The sequence below is a fragment of the Misgurnus anguillicaudatus genome, chromosome 23 (genome assembly GCF_027580225.2).
Source record: "Misgurnus anguillicaudatus chromosome 23, ASM2758022v2, whole genome shotgun sequence".
NCBI lineage: Eukaryota > Metazoa > Chordata > Actinopteri > Cypriniformes > Cobitidae > Misgurnus > Misgurnus anguillicaudatus.
Window position 1 is genome coordinate 2,835,680 of NC_073359.2, and position 22,250 is coordinate 2,857,929.

The following is a 22,250-nucleotide window of genomic DNA, read 5'->3' on the forward strand; positions in this document are numbered from 1 at the left end:
AAGATCGCTCTGCATCTGATCTCTATCAAAAGTCCTTCACCAAAGTGGAATTATCTCAGCCTTTTGCTCAAAATTTGGTGTTTTTGATGAAACCTACACATATTTGAGAGGTGATAAAAACAGAACACATGAAGTTAGGATGAAACAGATTTTTTTGTTTGAAAGCAGAGGGTCTGTTCTTTTAAATCATGTATCGTATGTTTATATATTTAAAAAAAGCATTTTCTGGAAGGCATTAAACTTTTGTGAAAATCATGAAAAATGCTGGCGGGGAAAGAGTTAACCTGATTTGTGTTTGATTTATCCGACTTCCACATTTTGCCTAAAAACTGCAGCTTACTGTATTATGCAATTATCATTAAAATCATTAATCTATATGATACTGTGGGTTTTATTGTAATATTTCAGTAAGTCTAGTCATGATTTCCCCCCTTCTCTTTTGTCAAATACCCCCTGTAGTAGCTCTGCATAAGGGTACAGTACATGTTCCCAATGTTTGGAACAGAGGTGGGTAGAGTACCCAAAATCTGTACTCAAGTAAAAGTACAAGTACTTATACAAAAATGTACTCAAGTAAAAGTAAAAGTATCAAATCTAATTATTTACTTGAGTAAGAGTAAAAAAGTATTAGATGAAAAAACTAATCAAGTAGTTAGTTACTCGTTACTTCCGATCTGATAGAGAAGTAGCGCAAAAGCACTGAATTTCAGACTACTTGGAGGGTTTTCACAAACCTCTACTTAAAAGTTGTTCTGCTTATATACAAGTAAAGCAGCCTATCTCAGCCCTGCAATGGGTACATTAACATCACATAACGTGTCATTTGAGAAGAAATCTCAAACACACACACAGATGTTTTTCTGACGGTTAACTCTGTATTTATTTTCATGTTCACAACACAAACTTGTCAGCATCTGCTTTTAATCTGCAATTACTGAACATAAACAGGAGCTTAATAAAAATGATCATTTTAGAATTTCATATGGAACTTATCTGTTTGTGCAAATCAACTCTACATTTATTATAATATATAATACATGTTTCTTTAAAAATCAAACTTTATTCTTTTATTTTTATTCATTCATTCTTTATAAAGGATTTAAATAAAATACAATCCCGTTTTTATTTGAATGTATTTTCTACACATTACTGAGGTGTCCGGATTTGTGTATAAAAGCAAGACGTCCTTACATTATGGGCTATAGGGTGACGCATCTTGTCTCGCGAAACTTTCGAACACGCCCTATAAACTTAAAAAAAAAAAATCATTAATTATTACCATTTGACAGTAGCGCAGTAACGTCGCCAAATGTAGCGAAGTAAAAGTACAGTTTTTTCACTAGAAATGTACTTGAGCAAGAGTAAAAAGTACCCATCCTTAAATTTACTCTAAAAGTACTTGTTACCCAAAAAATTTACTCAAGTAAATGTAACGAAGTAAATGTAATTCGTTACTACCCACCTCTGGTTTGGAACAACTGGAGTAGTGGCCAGTAGTATATTGAGCTTGTGGATAACATAGAACATTCCTATGAAATTGTTTGTAACTTTAGTGTATGACTCTTCTGTATGACTGATTTGATGTGTTCTTTTTTATGCTATTGTAGAGAATAATGGCATTGGAAGGAAATGAGACCCCTCACATTCTTGTATTTGTGGATGAAGCTGGCTTCAACCTAGCCAAAGGGCAGAAGACGTGGCCGTAATATTATTGGCCATCGGACCACAGTGGATGTCCCAGGCCAGCGTGTGCTGTCATATCTGAGAATGGTGTGGTTACTCACATCCCCAGTCTTGACCCATACAACACACAGAAGCTCCTGAAAATGAGAAAGGTCTCGTAGGGCCTCACCTATCACAATATGTTTTTTTTTATTGTAATTGTATGGGACAATGTGAATTTCCACCGTGGCGCACTCATCAGGAACTGGTTCACTACACATCCAAGGATGGTCATGGTGTTCCTACCACCTTACTCTCTTTTCCTTAATCCTATTGAGGAGTTTTTTTCCGCTTGGAGGTGGAGAGTGTATAAGCATCGGGCTCAAGATCAACGGTCCCTGCTCCATGCAATGGATGCTGCATGTGAGGATATAACAGGAGATCAGTGTAGGGGATGGTTGCGACATGCACGCCGTTTCTTCCCTCATTGCATCGCAAGGGAGAATATATGCTGTGATGTGGACGAGAATCTGTAACCAGATAGACAGCAGCTTGTGGATGACCAGGAGGGTGCGGATGGTGACCAGGAGAGGGAGGGTGAGGACAGCGACCAGTGAAGAAATGTTGGCTCTGAAACTCCAGCAATATTTACAGCACTGTAGGCTGCATATAATTTTCCTTGTTTTTTGTGTTTATATTAGAGTATATTATGCTGTATATATTTTCTTTTTACTCTGATGTATGGAAGTTACTTTGTGTGTGAATAAAACTGGTTACAATTTCCTTGGCAGTGAGTGCAATGTGTGATATAAAACCTCTGAGGCTACTACCCTAAGAACCTATTTGTTTTTTTTTAGTTTTATACACAATTGTATTCTGTTAGCTAGAAAAAAAAATTCATTGTCAATCAAGGACTGGGCTAAGACTGAAAGGTGGACATGAGGGATATTTAAATGGTCCTCTGCCATAGTGACAAAACATCTAAACATTTTGACTTGCTGTGCTTACACAATGCCAAAGGGACGAAGCATTTAGGGGGGACTGACTGTTTAAATGAGAAGGATATTTAGTTTTGACACATGAGTGAACTGTTCGGGGAGAGGTATGAGCTTTTGCAGGTGAACCATGGTGTTGTGCCGAACCATCCTCGTTATTTTGACAAAAACACCAAGAGTGTTGAGTACACTGGTAAGTAGATGGGTAAGTATCCTGGCTTTGGGGCATACAGGGAGGTATACAGGTGAGTACACTTAGCTTGTAGCTTTGGGCGTAAAAGGGGATTTACAGGTGAGTACACTTGACTTGTAGCTCTAAGCGGACAGAGAGGGATACAGGTGGGTACACTTGGCTTGTAGCTTTGGGCATACAGGGGTGTACACAGGTGAGTACAACTGGGCTTTCAGTTTGGGCACACAGGGATGTACACAGGTGAGTACAACTGGGCTTTTAGCTTGGGCATACAGGGACGTACACAGGTGAGTACAACTGGGCTTTCAGCTTGGCCATACAGGGATGTACACAGATGAGTACAACTGGGCTTTCAGCCTGGGCATACAGGGATGTACACAGGTGAGCACAACTGGGCTTTCAGCTTAAGCATACAGGGATGTACACAGGTGAGTACAACTGGGCTTTCAGCTTGGGCATACAGGGATGTACACAGGTGAGTACAACTGGGCTTTCAGCTTGGGCATACAGGGATGTACGCAGGTGCGTACAACTGGGCTTTTAGCTTGGGCATACAGGGATGTACGCAGGTGCGTACAACTGGGCTTTTAGCTTGGGCATACAGGGATGTAGGCAGGTGAGTACAACTGGGCTTTTAGCTTGGGCATACAGGGATGTACACAGGTGAGTGCAACTGGGCTTTTAGCTTGGGCATACAGGGATGTACACAGGTGAGTACAACTGGGTTTTCAGCTTGGGCATACAGGGATGTACACAGGTGAGTTCACAGCCTAGAAAGTGATCACTGACAACACTGACAATGCACAGCACTCCAATAAATCCATGTGTACACTCTCAAAAATAATCACATACAGCACTCCACACACTCACAGTGACATAGGGTCAGGGTCACCACTTTGGACCAGATTCAGAGTCCTGAGCCAGAAGACAACCAAGTGTAAACGTCAAGGCCACGACTACGAGGGCTTCTCCTTCCTCTTCTCAGCCAGCTCCAGCACACCAATGGATCCTCACAACGAGCTGGGTGGCTAACACACTCAAAAAGTTGCTGTAACTGTCTGGTTGCTATAACGGTGTCTTTATGATGCATTTTTGTTATGGCAAAGAAAACCAAAAGATAATAGACTCTCGTGAGGTTGGATGTCTGGTTTTTGTTCAGTAGTTTGTCTTACCAGCCTTGTTATACTGCATCATAACAATTAGTAGGATTTAGGGGTGTTCATTAGTAAGTATCTACATGTTTGAATCAGAGTCATTAATCAACAAATACTAGTAAGCTATTACAGTAATTTGATATCTTGATAGAGTTGCATACATATGGACTTTTGCAAACTTGAAACTAGCCCTCAGCTGACACACACAGGCATCAAGAATCAGCAGAGGTGGAAAGTAACGAATTACATTTACTCACGTTACTGTAATTGAGTAGTTTTTTTGTGTATTTTTACTTTTTTGAGTAGTTTTTAAAATCGGTACTTTTACTTTTACTTAAGTATGTTTTATTTAAAGTATTGTACTTCGCTACATTTTAAATCATATCCGTTACTGAGTAAAATTTTTTTTAAAAAGCAAGGTGATAAAGACGCGAAACGGATGTAAATGGGCGGGGCCTGGGGAACGCGCAAAAAGAACCATGGAGACGGACGAGACAGGCGCGCGCTAATGCAGACCCGCCTCAGTTCAAATCTTATGAAAGAAACCCCTGGTCATATTTAAGCGACCACTTTCCACTGACGCGAAGCGAGTGTTTCATTTCTATGAAAGGTAGGATTCATGCTCTTAAGTACGAAATTGCACGACATGTTTTTAATACCATGCGCATTATCTTCCGAGGTCTAGCAGCTTCGCGTCAAGTCAAACAGAACTTCAAAACGTCCTTGAGAATGCGCAGGTCATTAGACATTGCAGAGAGAGAGAGAGAGAGAGAGAGAGAGCAAGAGAGAGAGAGCTCGCGAGAGAGAGAGAGCAAGAGAGAGAGAGCTCGCGAGAGAGAGAGCAAGAGAGAGAGCAAGAGAGAGAGAGAGAGAGAGAGAGAGAGAGAGAGAGAGAGAAGAATAAAGGTCATCAGGTACCCAGGTCAGGAAAGCTAGAAGACAATAAAACGTGTCAAAAATATATAGACATGGCACTCATCTCAATATAAGCTCATTTAAACTATATATAGTTTAATAAAATAATGTATGTTACCAGCAATACATCAATTACAACCTTACTATAGTGATTGTATTTACAAGCTGCTGACCACCTTCAAAAGTGCATAACTCACATGTAAAAATCATTAAACAATTCCATAAATGTTTCTTACTTTAAAAAAGCTTTTTATTTTATTAACTTTATGTTATTGCACTTTAATTGTAAAGATGTTCCTACAATTAAAAACAACTAGTTTGAGATTTATATTCCCTTGTCGTTTTTGAACTATACTAGAATCCTCCACCACTCCCCGCTTTAAAAAAAAGTAACTTTTACTCTGAGTAAAGTTAAAATGATTTACTTTTTACTTTTACTTGAGTAGATTTTTAGACAAGTAACTTTACTTTTACTTCGGTAAAATATTATTAAAGTAACTTTACTTTTACTTGAGTACAATATTTTAGTACTTTTTCCACCTCTGAGAATCAGTGTATGATTCTCAACTATGGTGACAAAAGAAAATGGGAAAACAGTTAATCTGCATAATTTATTCATGCTGCAATGCATGCTGGGAGTCATGAATGAGTTTTTTACTATGCTGATACGCAGCATGCATTGCAGCATGAAGCTTTTCATTTGATGGTCACCATTGTTGAGATTCATTGACTGATTCCTGATGTTTGTGTATGTAGTTTGCATATGGTTTTTTTTTTCATTTGTTCGCAACTTATTTAAGATTGTATACTTTAACACTGAGTTTCTGTCACATTATTAGACTACTATAAGGGGTTGCCACCCATCTAATCACTTATGAGTTTCTGTATAAAGTCAGTAAATTCCATTTAACTTATGAAACTAACACCATAATGTTTATTAGTCAGTGATTACATCTTTATACTTTTTTTGCTATACCCAATGTCTTTAAAATCACATTGAAATAGCCAGATAAATGTAACACCAAAGGGCCAAGCCAAGGATCAAGAGTTCTACTAAAGCAACCGCTGATCACGAGAATGGTAACTATTATTTTCAACAAAAAATGAACTGTCTGGGACTGTTTCCCAGACAGGGAGAGTAGATTAGAGCTGTCCAAACTCAAAACAACTTAGACTGACATATCCTAAAATACATCAGTGCCCTTTGTTTTGTAATGTTTACATGTTTGTTAAAACTAGTTATATTTCCTAATTAATCTAAGGCCTATTCCTGGTTTAGGATTATCCCTGTCCAGGAAAACACCCCTTAATGAATTATTTCTCAGTAAGAGCTAATGTACATATAAAATAAAATCTAACTGGTTTGTAATAAGTGGAGATGTTAATGCTGTTTGTGGAGTTGTTTGATGATCTTCTTGTAAGATCTTAGAAAATCTGAGCAAGTCTGAGTCTCATCTAAGGGGCTTTTTACACCTGGTCACTTCATGTGTTTTCTCTGATCGGATAGCTATCTGATCGTAAAAAGACCAGGTGTAAATGCCCTCTGAAACGTTTTCGAGACGGATTTAAATCCGATCGCTCAAACCACTTCAGGAGGTGGTCTGGGACGCATTTCAGACAAAACTAGAGAAGTGTAAATGCATCTGGTTGACGAAACCACATACGTCAGCGCTTTACTCCTCCCCAACGTAAGCACGTCACTCGCAAGTAAGCTGGAAGAGAGCTTTATTGCCTTATGGGGTGATGACAGCTGGTAAAAAACTTCATAGAAGCTTTACAAGAGTCTAATGACAACCTCAAATGATATTAAACAAAGAAATAAACGTTAAGAGAGAGTTTTGTGAATGCTTTTCCCGTCATGGACCTGTACATGAAATCACCGCGCTGTCACTCTACTGCTGCGCTGTACTGCGTGCTTCAGCTCATGCCGAGCAAGGAGACGCGCGTCCCCTGCCCAACATACAGTACAACATACAGTAAGTGCCGCCTATTTTTGCATAAACGTCATCTTAAGTTTTTTTAAGGCGGAGTAATAAATAGTGTATTTGCATTATGGGAGGAGGTAAAAGATCGGATTCATATCCGTTTTGCCAAGATGCATTTATGTGGCCAAATGTAAATGGAACAGTTTTAACAAATCAGATAGCTATCCGATCAGAGAAAACACATGAAGTGACCAGGTGTAAAAAGGCCCTAAGTCTGTATGTTGAGTTTCTGCTTGTTTTCTCTTTAATTCAGTTCTTGTTCATCTTTCATTCAGTGATTGTGTTTGTTAACAGCAGCTGTTCATAATTAACTCAATCATCTCTTCATTATCTCATTAACTTCAACATTCGGTCTGTTTTTTTTTTACTTTTTGTAGTGTGGACACATTTGCTGTGGTGTTTAAAGGGGTAAATGTGTAAGATATAAAAACACAGAATGCTAATGTTTTTTAACAGCCCTGATCTGTAAATGAAATTTACTGAAGGAGACCTTTAAAAAAACATTATCTTGCTGGCAACCAAGCTGCCAGACTGTTATTTAAGAGAATGTGCTGTTAAAAAACAGAAAACCTAACAGTCAAATTTGCATACAGAAAAATTTCACACAGACATTAGAGAAAATGTTTCTTGAGAACGTGTTTCTTTCACCTTTCCCTTATCCACAGCTGCCCACCACTGATTTCTCAGAATTTTTCGCTGGTATGTCGCTTTCTAAAACTGGCGCTACTTCCGTGAAGTCTTCATCACGGGCCTGCCCGGCCGCGTGTGAAGCTTTGATCGCTGCTAAGGATTCGCACGAGTTTTGCGTGGTATGTTTGGGTCTCAAACACGAAGAGGAAGCTTTGCAAAACCCGGAAAACTGCAGCCATTGCCTTGCGCTGCTGAAAAAGCTTTTGCGGCGTCGCCTTAAAGTTGCTGCGACCCAGTGTGGCGATGATGGGTTTTCGGATTCGGATGAGGGGCTTGGTGGAGGGGATGCGCAACCGGAGACATTCAGGGGCACGACTTCCCTCAGCTGGGCCAACATGCCCAACCCCGCATGTCCAGAAGATAACATCTTCGAGGAAATTGCAGCGTTAGCTGGCGAACCAGTCAATTCCGACGACGCTGACGACGCGGACCTTCTTGGGACCTCAGAGGACGAGGAGGCCATCCCGCCCTCGTGTGCTTCCCAGGGTCAACCCCCCCCGCGGCTTTACCTCAGTCCATTCTCCTCGACGTATGCGAGCGCGCGGCCGCGCGGCTCAAAATCGAGTGGCCGACTCCACAGAGCGGGACATTTATGAAGGGAAAGTGCTGGGACCCCCATCCCGGCCCGAGGAAACAACTCTTTCCAGTTTTTCCTGCGTGCTCTAAGCACATGAGGCATTATTGGAACCGCCCGCTCGACCTTAACTCTTTCACCGCCAGCGTTTTTAAAAAAAGTTGCCAGCCAGTGCCAGGGTTTTTTATGATTTTCACCAAAGTTTAATGCCTTCCAGAAACGTTCTTCTTTAAATATATAAACCGACAATATACCAAATGAAAGAACAGACCCTCTGCTTTCAAACAAAAAAAAAACGTTTCATCCTACCTTTAGTGGTTCTTTTGCAATCAGCTTTTGAATATGGGTAGGTTTTTGCAAAAACAACATATTTTGAGCAAAAAGCAGAGATAATTCCATTTTTGTGACGGACTTTTCATAGAGATCCTATTCAGATCGATCTTTAAAACAGACACGGACATGCAGCAGCTTGCCATAGGGCAATACTTCCGGGTTTAAAAAGTTGTGGAAGGGCACCACTTGGTGGATAATAGCGGTATTGCGGAAAGACGGAAAATCTCGTCATTGGCGGGGAAGCGTTTTCTCTTAATTGACGAGATATCTCGTCAATGGCGGGGAAAGAGTTAAACACGGTCTCGCCGGCCTCGAGATAAAGGACATGGCGGCTCTTGGCTTGGGCGATCTGCCCATGGTCGAGCCGTCGATCACCAGACACCTCAACCCCGTCCCGGGTGGGCTGCTTGCCCCCCTGAAGCTGGTCTTGCCTAACAAGATGGACCGTTTTTCTGCCTCGGTTCTACAGGCCTCATATAAGTCCTCGGCTTTGGCGGAAAAGGCTCTTAATGTTGCCTCGCTCCTTTCCGCCTACCAGGCGGAGAATTTGGACAACTTGGTAGCTCAGCTGGACAAAGGGGCACCATCGCCGACTTTGTGGAAAGAGATCCTGACGGTAAACGACCTGGTTCTCCGTAACGCTTGGCAGGCAGTCCAGGCTTGCGGGTGTTCGATGGCGCTGTCTGTGGCGGGGGTGCTTGCGCTTTGGCTCAACCTGTCGGGCCTCCCCGACAGCGAGAAGAGGCGATTCGCTGGTGCCCCGGTTGAACCTGTCCAGGCTCTTTTCTGTCCCGGTGTGGCTTTGATGCAGCAACGGTGTGACAATAAAAAGAAAGAGGACGAGGCTTTCAAGCTCTGCCTTCCCCCCTGTTTGTGTGCCTAACCCCCCGGCCACGGGTCGGAACCAGCATCACAGCAAGGAGAGACCCTGCCACAAACCCTCTCCACGGCAGGTTAACCCACCGCCTGCTAAACCCTGGGGAAACCACCCCCCGCCGCGGCTGGGAAACCCCCTAAACCGACCCCCAATATCCCAAAACGCAAGCGGCCGGCCTGATGTTCGACCGTTGGTGACGCAGGGTCCTTGTTCATGGGTCACAAGCCCTTTGGACTCTCTTTTCTCCTCAGAGCTCCCGTCCAAGAGACGGAGGTTTTCTCACGGAGGGGCCGACCACCCCCCTCAAGAGGCTGCCCAGCCCGTGTGTTCGGTGGACGTGTGTTTCCCCCCCACGTTCAGAGGGTCAATTGTGAGGAAATGTACACTAAGCACATACATTGTTCCCCTCACCCTACAAATAAAGGCTCTGGCCCAAGTGTTTCCCAAAACAAAACACACAAAAAATACCCAAAACACAATAAAACAAACAAATCAAATGAATTTGTTTCAGAGAGAGCACATCTCTCTACAGAGAGAAAACCCCTCTCTGAACCCACGCATGTCGACCCTTGTTTGTCCACTAGATGGCGCCATTGCATCACAAATTAGTCAACCAGGTGCTCACGATGTGAGCTGCGTGTCCCCGGCTCTGGCGGGGACTCTCGCGAGTCACGAGCCAGCCTGGCGGACTGTAGCAGCGCCCGATTGGGTCATGAGAACAATCACGCAGGGTTACAGACTACAGTTTGTCAGAAAACCTCCACTTTTCAATGGTATTCTTTTCTCTCACACAGTGGAGAATTCCGCTCACATTCTGACAGAAGAAATCTCCTCTCTCTTAATAAAGGGAGCGATATAAGTGCCCGAGCCATAAAACAGAACAACTGGTTCACCTCAGTCGATCTGAAGGATGTTTTTTTTCCACATAAGCATTTATCCGCCTCACAGGAAGTTTCTGCGTTTTGCATATCAGAACATATGTTACGAATTCACAGTTCTTCCTTTCGGTCTCTCTCTCAGCCCTCGGAAGTTCTGTCTGTGCACGGAGGCGGCTCTTGCCCCTCTAATAATGTAAGGTCTACGGATTTTGACATACATAGATGATTGGCTCATCATAGCCGAGTTGAAAGAGAAAGTGCTGCTGGAAACCCACCGTGTGCTCTCTCATATTACGTCCCTGGGTTTCAGAGTGAATGTGAACAAAAGCAATTTCACACCCAGTCAGAGTGTGATTTTTCTAGGGTTGGAACTGAACTAGGTCTGCATGCGAGCGCATCTTTCTCAGGAGCGTGTCCACGCTTTAATGAATTGTGTGTCACAGTTCAGAGAGGAAGAGAGAGTGCAGTATCGTTCATGCCTCAGATTACAGGGTCTTATAGCCTCAGCCATTCAGGTTTTCCCCCTGGGTCTCCTGAGAATGAGACCTTTCATGAAATGGGTTTTGTCACTACATTTCAGCCCGTTACGTGATCTCTGTCACAGTGTCACAGTGACGCGCACCTGTTCAGCAGCTCTGCGCTGCTGGAGGAACACAGACTTTTACGCACAGGGGACACCCTTGGGATCAGTTATGCTGCGAAAAGTCGTGACGACAGATGCATCCCTAACGGGGTGCGGTGAACCCAGGAGGGCAGAACGGTGAACGGGCTGTGGCCGTCTCCGTTCAGCGCACATAAATTATTTGGAGCTCCTTACCATATGGAAAGCTCTGAATCATTTTCTGCCGCGTCTGTAGGGGCATCACGTGCTCGTTCGCTGTGACAATACTACAGCTGTGGCATACATCAATCGTCAGGGCAGTGTGCGCTCATCGAAACTCCACAATCTAGCTCACAAGCTGTTAGTGTGGAGCAGAGGGTTTTTCTGTCGTTTCGTGCGACTCATGTTCTAGGCATTCTGAACAGGGGTGCGTATCTTCTGTCAAGGGGACTGGCATCTCTACCCACAAGTGGTGTGTGCGATTTATGGAGGGGATTCGGACAGCCAACCGTAGATCTGTTCGCCTCGCACAAAAATGCCCATTGTCCTATGTTCTTCTCGCTAAAGGACTCGGACGCACCCCTCGGGGTGGATGCACTGGCCCACCCATGGCCCAAAGAGTTGCTGTATGCTTTCACCCCTCTGTGCCTTATAATTCCCACACTGTCCAGAGTGAGAGAGAGAGGCTTGTCTCTCCTTCTGGTGGCACACAAATGGCCCAAAGCTCAGTGGTTGGCAGAAATAATTCCTCTGCTATATGCCCGCACGTGGCCCCTCCCCCTCCACACAAACCTGTTGTCTCAAGCAAACGGGGAAATTTATCACCCACACCCGAACAGGGTGGCTCTCTGGGTTTGGCCCGTGAGAGGACAAACTTAAACGTGCTGGGATTACACCCGCGCGTAATTGCTACTATTCAAAATGCCAGAGCCGTTTCTACACGGTCCTTATATGGTTGTAAGTGGCAAGTGTTTGAAGGGTGGTGTAATGAGCACGACCTCATATCTTATCAGTGCTCAGTCCCTGAGATTTTGCGTTTCTAACAAAACCTTATGGATAAAGGTAGGTCTTTTTCCACAATTAAGGTTTACCTGGCGGTTATTTCTGCAGATCTATGAAGGGTGCCCGTCGCTCTTTGCCAGTCATCAGGAAGTCTGTCCCTTAATGGGACCTCTCCATGGTGCTGGACGCCCTGTCTCAATACCCCTTGAGCCCCTGGGTGTTATTTCCTTGAAGCTGCTGTCTTTTAAGGTAGCTCTGCTCTTGGCACTAACATAAGCAAAACGTGTTAGTGAACTGCATGCATTTTCTGTACACCCTTCATGCACTAAATTCTCTCTGAATGGAGAAAAGGTTTTTCTTAAACCTAACCCGCCATTTATGCCTAAGTGCTTCCCTGCGTTCACATCGGAGGTGCTGGAGCTGTCCGCTTTTCACCCTCCACCTTTTTCCTCTTCTGAGGATGAGAGGCTTAATGCTCTATGTCCTGTTCGTGCATTACAGACGTATATCGACAGGACTAGGGTTTTCCGGAAGAGTGACCAGCTCTTTATCTCATGGACGCCCCCTCACAGAGGTAATTCCATATCTTAGCAACGCTTTTCACATTGGCTTGTGGATCAGAGCTCATTCTACGAGAGGCGTGGCCACCTCTTGGGCTTTGTTTAGGGGAGTGTCACTGCAGGACATCTGCTCTGCTTCTCCCCACACATTCACCTTCACTGCTGCACACCTTTTTCCTACTGTTGTCATTATAGTAGGAACAAAGCGCTTACGGGTTTTGAGCTCGTTCATGTTACCAAGCATGCATTCACATCCCTGCCCTAGTTTGTTTTTTGCATTTATGGTTTTCCCCAGGGTGTGCTTTTTACATAATTTCTGCCTTGCATGCGCACTACAGCCACTTGTGTGTGTGCGTGGGGCACACTATTATGGGACGTGTCGGGCACCGCCCCCCGGGGGTGACTGTTCCATTTTTGTACTGGCTGTCATACCTCACTGCGAGTGTGTTGGGCATTCAGGGAGCTGTCCATGTCTCTCCCATAGGTGAAATTTTACAGGATTTTACAATAAAGTATTGTAAATCAAATCAGTCACAGATTGTTGCTGTAAATAATAAACAGTAGTATACCGTATTTATTCAGTTAAAAGCTGTAAAATAACTTTAAAGCAACACCAAAGAGTTTTGGCTCTTTGCTCCCCCTACAGGTTAGAAGCGTAATTGTCCATTACCCACTGTCATAAATACTGAGGCATAGCTGGCTCTGATTGGATTGTAGGTCTGCCGTAAAGCAAGTTTTTGTAGTATTCACTCGGACTACAGGACCGCTACCCGACGGTTGGAAACTTCTTTAGTGCGGTTTTGGCCGATAGAGGGCTGCAAAGCGAATGTGAAAGTGCTGTTCACCCTGTTTAGAGTGGATGAACGACTGAAACTGTTTTGGAAGCGTTATTTTAAGGTAAAAAAACTCTTTGGTGTTGCTTTAATAAACCACAACACAACTACAGCAAGGTACCGTTTTTATTTTACGGTAATGTATTGTAATTTTGTATTACTGGACATTACTGTAATTTTACAGGTATTAGCTGGCAACTTTATTGCCAGTAATTTGCCGTAAACTTCACAATTTTTTTACAGTGTACGCTGGTAATAAATATGTTTAATTACACCTTTTAAAAGTATGCTAAACTCAAGCATACTTTTACTGTATTTCTAAAAAGTGCACTAGAGGTAAGCTGGTAATAAATATATATTTAATTACACCTTTTTAAAGTATGCTAAACTCAAGCATACTTTTAACGTATTTCTAAAAAGAGCACGAGAAGTACGCTGGTAAAAAAAATTTTAATTACACATTTTTTTAAACAAGCATACTTTTACTGAAGTTTTAGTGTATTTTAAAAAAACATACTTTTTTAAAACATGTACAATAATTTTAATAGGCTAAAATTGGAATTTCAACATCATATCATTGAAAGTGCATTATATAATAATTTTACAAAGATAATTCACATAAATTTGTTAGTGTTTATATTCAAACAACACACGTGAAGGACGTGAATAAACCTCATTGGTTCTTAGGATTCAGTGCGTCACATTGGCTTCCTGATTCTGTTGTTCAATACACCACGTGCATGATCATTGGTAAATGTGAATTAAAAGTTGAAACTAAAACTGTTAAATTATATATAGTAATCATCAGAGGACCTGGCTGAAACAATGCGATTCACATTGATTACTTCTGCAATGTTTTTTATTGTTGTTGCAATTAGAGTCATTCTACAAAAAAAGGTGGAAATGCTTGTCCCTTGCTTTTGCAGACCGCTTAATCATTTAATTTGACCTAATAATTCCATAATGATATATATTTAATTAATATAGACTGTTCTTAAAATGATGAGAGAGTTTATATGTATAAATTTTCATTTTTCCCCCCTTTTTTAAAACTTTTTTTTAAATGTCTGGTCCTGAAAATTGCCCTGTCCCTTTGATCATACATTGAAGTTGAACTGTGTACTTCTTATTTAAAACCATGTTTTTTATATAAAACAAATCTAATTTACTTTTACCTTTAACCCTGTATGAATTTAATACAACACTGAAATGGTAAAAGTACACTATTAATATGAATAATATCGAATAAATATTTGTCCCCCAAATTTATGTCATTGGTGTTACCCTACCCCAGGCGTGGGGGGCCCTGGGTCCTGGGGGGCCGCTGTCCTGCAGGGTTTGGTTCCAACCCTAATCAAACACACCTGAATTTAATTTCCAAGTGATCGTGAAGACTTGAATTGGATTTTTCGGGTGTGTTTGATTGGGGTTGGAAAAACCCTACCACTACTTTTAGACAACATTACAAAGACAATAATATAATATAGCTGCAAGCAGCAATGCCAGGGCCAAGCACCTTTAGCGCAATGAGCACCCAAAGCACAGCAAACACGACGTGATGCAGCAAATGCGCAAAGCGCGCAATACAGAGCCCGAAGCAATGCAAACGCAGAGCAGAACCACCGTAGTGCGGAGCGACAACAGCAAAGATGTCAAAAATAGAACACGTGTGGAAAACCAGACAGATTGAGAAGAATAGGCGAGTAAGAACAAAACGTCAATAGAAGAAATTAACACTTGCCTGAGGCGGGATTCGAACCCAATAATTCAGAATCTCATTGCATGTGACTTACTAGCTGTGCCACTCAGTTGACACAGTTCAAGGGGCAGCAGAAAAGAGGATTCAGAGATGCAAGGATTGACATATGCCAATCACCAAAGATGCAAAAGTGACACAGAAAATAACAGAAATACAATATATATGGGAATCAAAAACCTCAAGTGAGATTGAAAACAAGAAGAACATTATGTACAATGCTATGAAATGTAACATACAGTCAGGGCCGCCTTAACCTAATGTGAGGCCCCGGGGCTAAGAGGTTTTGTAGGCCCCCCGTCCCCTCGATTTATAGTCTCTTTTTTTAAGTGTAATATCTAGGTAATCTACATCACAAAATGCATTAGTTTCTTTCGAGACATACAACAGTGAGTTTTTCCTCTTTGAGACAGAAAACACCATAATATCATTATTAACATATCACTGAGCCCACTTGAGCATAAACACAAGACACTTTATTTAACAACCACACACAGCAACTTGTGTGATAATAAAACCAAAATGTGTGAAAGTTTATATGTTTATAAGCTTTATGTTTATATAGTTTTTGGAATATAATTTGCAGAAAATTGCCACTCACTAACTAAATGCTCACCACAGTTTTAAAAATATAATAAGTTAAAGTTAGTTTTAAAATGAAAATGCATTAATGATAACAAAAGATAAGTCTTTATAGACAGAATCTTGTTAAATGCATTAATGATAACAAAAGATAAGTCTTTATAGACAGAATCTTGTTAAATGCATTAATGATAACAAAGATAAGTCTTTATAGACAGAATCTTGTTTTTTAATCAGTTATTTGTTTTGTAGGCTACTGAAGATATAGTATGCATTGTATTTAGTATTTATGCATACATAAGCATGTAAAACGACCAAGTATGAATATGCACAAGACAGACAGGGAACATACCTGTATATAAGATCTTTAGATAATGAGATTATAATGGTGCTATCAGGGGATGATCATTTGAGATGGTTTTGTCGCTCTTTACTTTCTTAGACTTGCACCTTTACCGTTGCGTCTCTTTCTCGTCCTTCTACCAACAGATGTGTGTACTGAGCTGACGTCGCGTCAAACTACATCGCTCCAGCTGCGCACGCGTCACTGATATAAACGCGAGTAAACTTAAACTTTATAACAACTAACAGCATTATGTGCGGGAACTCCATTCTTAATTTAGCGGCACAGTTTCTTGTGCACGGTGGAAAAGACTTCTGCATGCCAGAGACTCAGCTGAACGAGCACAGAGAGCGAACGAGCGAGTGCGCGCACGAAAGAGAGAGAGAGACCTGCACCTCACTAGTGCTTATTATGAAATTTGAAAAATTACTTTTTCATTTGTTGGTGGATTTTTTCCCGTTTCTCTGTCACACTCAGTCTAACGTGCAGGAATATCAAGTTGACAACGCGCACTTAATTACATTACGCGGAATAAAAAATATGTTACGTCTGACATTTTATTTCACGTTAAGTTACAACGGACCAATCAGCAGCCATGTAACGTGCAATTAGAGTGATTGACAGAAAACCCGACAAGTTACAAAACAATATGACATTTTCAGCTCGTCATGAACGCAAACTTGGGAGGCCCTTGAACTTGGGAGGCCCCTGGGCTTCAGCCCAGGTAAGCCCGTGCATTAAGGCGGCCTTGCATACAGTAATTAACTATGACAAATAGACAACGTCACAGGCACGGTCAACTTTACAGAGGTTTTTCTCAAAAAAAATGCTAGGTGCCAAAAAAATCTGTTCAGTCATTTCTGTGCGGATTGCTCCAAACATTATACGAGCAGAGCCTGGAATAAAGTAAACAAAATCTGTAAAAGGAGTAGCGAAAAAATCGTTTACCATATGCCTTACAATAACATATGAACAGAATGATGGAAAATGACAAATGAGGTATCGTTGCGAACGGCTTAAACCAGTGAATACAATTTCACAAAGAAAATTTATATCAGACAAAGTATTCAGAAGTTATAAGCAGTTCTATAAGTTCTATAAGAACTGTTATGGTTTATAACCCCTAGGTGTCGCCGTACTCTGACTTCCCAGGTACCTTCAGGACATCATGTCGAAGTTCCCTACATATTTTTGCGCGGATATATCCAATACTTTAAAAGTTATAGCAATTTATGACAAATTTCAAAATGGTGGACAGGCGGTTCAGTCAAACCCGGCATAATACACATCCACAGATGCGGCATGAGCCAAAGAATCCGTAGACACCACAATTTGGCATGGACCCCCAGTTTATGGTCAACATAAGGTGTACCAAATTTCATTTCGATTTATCAAAAAATGACAGAGATACAGCTTCAGAACTAATTTTGCGTCAACCTCGTAAAGTTTATGCATTTATTACTTTTAAATAAAGATAAATATCAAAATTCTGTTTGGTCATTTATGTGCGGCTCACTCCAAAGATCACCTGTGCCAAATATCATAACAATTGAACCAAATTTGAAGGAAGAGTAGCAAAAAAACAAAATACTGTACATTTCAAAATGGCCGCTAATGTAATGGGAGGAGTCTTACTGTAAAGTATCAAATTCAATAAGCAGGATGAGAGCAATCACGTGTACTAAGTATAATTTTCATAGATCAAATGGATCACCAGTTATAACCATTTGATTATTGAATATTTGAGCTGATGGTGGCGCTATAGAGTTACTGCCAGAGACCCCATTTTTGGCCACATGATTATTTATGACCACCACTACAACTGTGCAAAATTTCATCATTTTCCTACATACGGTTCATAGGGCTGCCATAGACTCCCATTGAGGAAGAAGAAGAAAAAATTACAAATATAGCTGCAAGCAGCAATTGCGGGGTCAAGCACCTTTAGCGCAAAGAGCACCCAAAGCACAGCACGCAACATACAACGCAGCAATCACCCAAGGCGCAATGAGCACCCCAGGTGCATCAAGCACACAAGGCGCAGCAATCACAGAGCAGAACCATCGCAGTGCAGAGCAACAACGGCAAACACGGCAAAAATAGAACATATGTGAACTATAGAGAGGTTGGGAAGAATTGGTGAGAGATAGAACAAAACTTTAATAGAAGAACTTTATACGTGCCCCTTGCAGGATTCGAACCCAAGAACTCAGAATCTTAATGCATGTGATTTACTAGATGCGCCACTCAGTTGCATGGTTCAAGTGGCAGCAGAAAAGAGCTTACAGATACACGCATTGACATATGGCAATCACTGAAAGTGCAAATATGACACCACTGATCAGAAATAAAAAATACAATGAATAACAGAATCAGATAACTCAAAACAACAAATTAGTCAAGACAAAACCCACGCTCATGGGATTCGAACCCATGACCTCAGAATCTCATGGCATGTGATTTACTAGATGCGCAACTCAGTTAACACAGCTCAAAGGGCAGCAAAAAAACAGCTTAGGTGCTGCAAGGATTGACATATGCCAATCAACACAGATGCAGAACTGACAGTGCAGAGCAGAACTAACAGAAATACATTGTATATGAGAATTAAAAAGCTCAGGTGAGATTGAAGACAAGAAGATCATTCTGTATAGTAATGCTATACAATGTAATATACAGTCACATTAATATACTATGACAAATAGACAACCTCACAGGCACGGGCAACTTTGGAGCGGTATTTCTAAGAAAGATAACAGAATATCAAAAATCTGTTCAGTCATTTCTGTGCAGTTTACTCCAAACATTATACGAGCAGAACCTGGGATAAAATAAACAAAATTTCTAAAAGGAGTAGCGAAAAAATCATCCACCATATGCTTTACAATAACACATGAACAGAATGTTGGAAAATGACAAACGAGGTATCGTTGCAATCGGCATAAACCAGTTAATACAATTTCACAAAGAAATTAATATCAGACAAAGTATTCAGAAGTTATAAGCAGTTCCATAAGAACTGTTATAGTTTATAACCCCTAGGTGGCGCTGTACTCTGACTTCCCAGGTACCTTCAGGACATCATGACGAAGCTCCTTACAAATTTTTGCACATATGTCCAAAAGTTCAAAAATTATAACAATTTATGTCAAATTTCAAAATGGCGGACAGGCGGTCAAATCCGGCATAATACACATCGACAGATGGGGCATTAGGTAAGCAATCCATAGACATCAAGATCATAATTTTCTGACAAACAGTTCAGAAGTTATGGGCCAAAATAGCCTATTTTCATATCTCATCACCCATAGGTGGCGCTGTCACCAAAGTTGGCATGAACCCCTAGTTCTTGGTCCACATGAAGTGTACCAAATTTAGTTTCAATTGATCAAAGAATGACCGAGCTACAGCTTCAGAACCATTTTTGCGTCAACCTTGTTAAGTTTGCACATTTATTACTTTTAAACAAAGATAAATATCAAAATTCTGTTCAGTCATTTCTGTGCGGCTCACTCTAAAGTTCATCTGTGCCAAATTTCATAACAATTGAACCAAATTTGAAGGATGAGTAGCGAATAAACAGAATACTGTACATTTCAAAATGGCTGCTACTGTAATGGATGGAGTTTTACTGTAAGGCATTAAAAACAATAAGCATGAGGAAAGCAATCACGTGTACTAAGTAGAATTTTCATAGATCAAGTGGATCAGCAGTTATAACCATTTGAACATTGAATTTTTGCACTGCTGGTGGCGCTATAGAGTTAGTTCTAGAGACCCCATTCTTGGTCACTTTACTTTTTTAGGACCACCTTTACAACTGTGCCAAATTTCATCATTTTCCTATTTATGGTTCATAGGGCTGCCATAGACGCCTATGGCTAAGAAGAAGAAGAAACAGCAGAATAAATATAGCTGCAATCAATTCGGGGCCAAGCACCATCAGCGCAATGAGCACCTAAAGCTCAGAAAGCATCACCCATGGCTCACACAGGATTTGAACCCATGACCTCAAAATCTCAATGCATGGGATTAACTTGATGCACCACCCAGTCGACATGGTTCAAACAGGCTGCAGCAACGAGCTTTAGAGCTTCAAGTATTGACATACGGTAATCACTGAAGGTACAGAAATGACACCACAGAGCAGAAATAACGAAAATTCAATGTATATGAGCATCAAAAAGCTCAAGTGAGAGTGAAGACAAAAAGAAAAATCTGTATAGTAATGATATACAATGTAATATACACTCATATTAATTTACTATGACAAATAAGACAACATCACAGGCACGGTCAACTTTGGAGAGGGCGTTTCTAAGGAAGAGACAGAGTATCAAAAAACTGTTCAATAATTTCTGTGCGGATTTCTCCAAAGATTATAACAGCAGAACCTGGCTTAAAATAGATACAATTTGTAAAAGGAGTAGCGAAAAAACTATTTTACATATGCTTTAAAGTAAGACATGAACAAAATGTTGGAAAATGACAAATGACATATTGTTACAGTCGGCATGAACCAGGGAATACAATTATACAAAGAAAACTAATATCTGACAAAGTGTTCAGAAGTTATAAGCGGATCTGTTACAGTTTATATCCCCTAGGTGGCGCTGCTCTGTATTTTCCCAGGTACTTTAAGTACATCATGCTGATGCTTTCTACCAATTTTGGTGTCAATATGTGGTATATTTCAAAAGATATCACACTTTATGACAAATTTCAAAATGGCGGACAGGTGGTTTGATCAGTCACGACATTATACACATCGACAGATTCGGTATGAGCCAAGGAATCCATAGCCACCAAGATCATAATTTTCTGACAAACATTTCAGTATTTATGGTCAAAAATAGCCATTTTCCATATCTCATGACCCATAGGTGGCGCTGTCATCAAATTTGACATGGACCCCCAGTTCATGGTCCACATGAAGTGTCTTAAATTTTATTTCGATTGATCAAAGAATGACTGAGATAGAGCTTCAGACCCATTTTTGCATCAACCTCGTTAAGTTCATGCATTTATTTCTTTTGAATAAAGATAAATATCAAAATTCTGTTCAGTCATTTCTATGCGGCTCACTCCAAAGATCACCTGTGCCACATTTCATAACATTTTAACCCTCTGGGGTCTAAGGGGTTTTTAGGGCCCTGGAGAAGTTTTGACATGCACTGACATTTGTGCTTTTTTCAGTCGCTTAAAAACATATTAATGGCAAAAGTCTCATAACACTGTGTTCATCACAAACTGGGCTACAATATCATATAATCAACATGTATGTACATGTTTGTATTTTTGAGAGAAAAATGTTTATTGTAACATTTTAAGTCACTGATATAAGTCAACAAAACTAATTCTAAACATGTTTTCCCAAGACTTTTCAAAACAGGATCTAGTAGTCTAGAGTTTTTTCTTCAAAATGATGTGAAAATCATTCGGCCTACTCATTCACATAAAGCAAGATATTGATTTACAATTTCTAAGACACTTTTTCCTGGGAAAGGCTGTATGCGTGGAGGTGGGATAGCTCCTGAATAATCAGTGATTGACAGCTGAGAGACAAAAGGGTTGCATAATGAGCCACATAATGAGCCTTGTGGGGATGTTCAACAGGAATGTAACTTTCTCTGTAGTAAAACCATGATATGGTTTACTTTTCAATATAATGTAAATACACACACACACATATATATATATATATATATTTCTATTGATATTATATTCATTTCACAAGTACAAGTTACCTTTTAAAAACCATAGTAGCCTAAGCATGGTAAAGTGAACACAGGGTTTGTGTTTGGTTGGCCAGCGAGAGGTTTACTTTTGTGCAGTAAAAAGCTCAAAAGAACTGCCTATCGTTGTTTGGACTCTTATTTGTGTTTTTGTAATCATTATAGTAGAAACACAACAAGGGACAAGGGTGAAAACTTATCAATGTTTGTTTACAGCCGCCGCCATTACCTCACGTGTTGATCATGAAAGCAGTAACTTGTGTGTGCACATGCGAGTGATCCTGTGTTTAATAAACGTGCTGTGCGGAGATATGCGCTTAGAAGCAACTAAATAAGGATTGTACTGTTTGCAGTCGCATATTTTATAAGAATACCAAAAACCGCATCGATTTCCTGACTCGTGTGTTCGTGTATGTGCGTTTCCCCATCGCGTGAACTGTTTGTTGGAAGACAAAGAAAACACTCGCGTCTGGAGATAGTGCCACACATACGCAAGTAAATAAGGATTGTACTGTTTGCAATCGCGTATTTTATAAGAATACCAAATAGCGCGTCGAGTTTCCTGACTCGTGTGTTTGTGTA

General features: G+C 40.9%; 1 protein-coding gene across 1 annotated transcript in view; it reads left to right on the plus strand.

Annotated features, from left to right (window-relative positions):
* LOC129434835 (uncharacterized) overlaps positions 1–2,260 on the plus strand; it is a 38,419-nt gene extending 36,159 nt beyond the window's left edge. The window contains exon 5 of the transcript XR_012365784.1: positions 1,608–2,260. The gene's annotated coding sequence lies outside the window, so the exon portion shown is untranslated. The remainder of the gene's footprint in view (positions 1–1,607) is intronic.
* The last annotated feature ends 19,990 nt before the right edge of the window (positions 2,261–22,250 follow it).